Raw genomic sequence first — 1,759 nt, 5'->3', positions numbered from 1 at the left:
TGCACTAGAAAATGCAAAGCAAGCAGGAAAAACAAAAACCCGCACAGCACCTACTCTAGCAAATCCACATTTAAAAAGCAAAACCAAACAAATCAGTAGGAATTAAGAAGGCTTCAGATCTTTGCCCTTCACTGCTCAGATGCTGAGTCCCTCCAAATAACTTCAGCAGTATCAGATAAAATAGAGACTGAGTAAAGGAACAACAGACAAACCTCCTACCAGTTCGTAAAGCGTAGGCTGAAATGCCAATACAAGAAACTACGCCTAGGAATCAGCTATAGATGCACTGGCTAACTCTTCTTTGGGGAGGGCACATGATCTTCATTATTTTCTTCCCGGCTCCCACTTAATGATGCTAAAGCACCCTTTAAATGTGGCCAATCACTAAAAATCCTGAAACTTTGTTTTGTCAGCAAGAAAACACTCCTATATCTGTGCCTCAGACTCCAAACTGTGCTCCAGTGATTGCACTATGTGGAAAGCAGTTTTATTACCTCAGAAACGTTTAAAATAACCCTGTACTTTTAAAATATGCAGACGCCTAGCGGTTAGTTTTTACATATTGGCTCTGCCAAAAGCATGGCTCAAGTTTCCACTCATTTAACTGTACCGGGGAAAAAAACATGCCACACCATAAAGTTTATCAACTGCGTTATCCTAATGATGGATGAAGTACTTATGAGCAACTGAAATTAAAAACAATATAAAAACACACAAAAAGATGGAGCAGGAGGAGAAGAAACCGACTCGTTACTAACAGAGGAGCACATGCACGTGTTGATTAGTATAAGTGGGCCTGTGAAGATGAATTTTACTCCTGATGCTTATTTTAATGGTGATACAATTCTTTTTTGCTAGGAAAAAATGGAGAAACCAGTAATCACCCATGACTCATATACCTTCCCTTTAATGTTATTCAGACCCTTAATACTGTCACATCAGAAAAATGAAACACCACAACCAAAGAGCCTGTAAAAGAAACCACTTCCCGGGGACAGCAACATTCCTATCCAAAATGCTGACAAATAACACCATGTACGTCTAGTATGCGTGCCGCTCTGCAGGTCTAGTCCATCACCAGTCCTCCTACTTGTATTCCCTTTCTTATTTCAGCCCAATTCTATAGCTTTTAAGCAAACAAACAAAACCCCTACAATAAACCCCAACCAAGCACTCTCACAAAGCATTTAGCTAGTTTCCCAGCTCCTTCAGCTGACATCCTAGTCCTCAGTAAGGAACGTCTAAAAAAATGTTCCTCTTCCTAGAGAAGCGTTAGTCATCTCGCATCACTGCAAGCTCTGCTAGCCAGGATGCGCAGAGTTGGTTTGAAAATTATTTTGCCCCAAACAGAAAGGCAAGTTTTACCGATCACTGAAAAGAGAAATGAAACCAAGAGAAATGTAAACTGAAATAACGTGGAAACTGGACTTCCTCTACACACACTTCCTGAAGTGCCCAAGCACACAACTTCGCAGAGATCCTGGAGCACCGCTACGCGTTACAGAGCAAAAGCAAACCCCTTTTAGTCTAGATTAAAAAAAACAAAATAATTTTTAAAAAGCTACACTACCTTGTAATCCCCTCAACCTGAACTATTATATTTTACCGTTCACATTTCTTTTTACTTCAAATCGTACCTGCAGACAGAGAGTTCAGCGTAACAGGAAGCAGACTGAAACCTAACACAGTACCTACTCATCTATTTAAAATGAAATGTCCCTTCTGCTGCTTTACTGCCCTGGAGCCTTATCCAGCATGA

At 40.5% G+C, this 1,759-nt stretch overlaps 1 protein-coding gene across 1 annotated transcript in view; it reads right to left on the bottom strand.

Annotated features, from left to right (window-relative positions):
* The window catches only part of KIF5C (kinesin family member 5C), a 63,847-nt gene that overhangs the window by 34,221 nt on the left and 27,867 nt on the right, over positions 1–1,759 (bottom strand). The window lies entirely within an intron of this gene.

This window comes from Pygoscelis adeliae, unplaced genomic scaffold (assembly GCF_000699105.1).
Source record: "Pygoscelis adeliae isolate BGI_AS28 unplaced genomic scaffold, ASM69910v1 Scaffold222, whole genome shotgun sequence".
Lineage (NCBI taxonomy): Eukaryota > Metazoa > Chordata > Aves > Sphenisciformes > Spheniscidae > Pygoscelis > Pygoscelis adeliae.
Note: the sequence above shows the minus strand (reverse complement) of the source record. Positions and strands in the feature narration are given on the sequence as shown.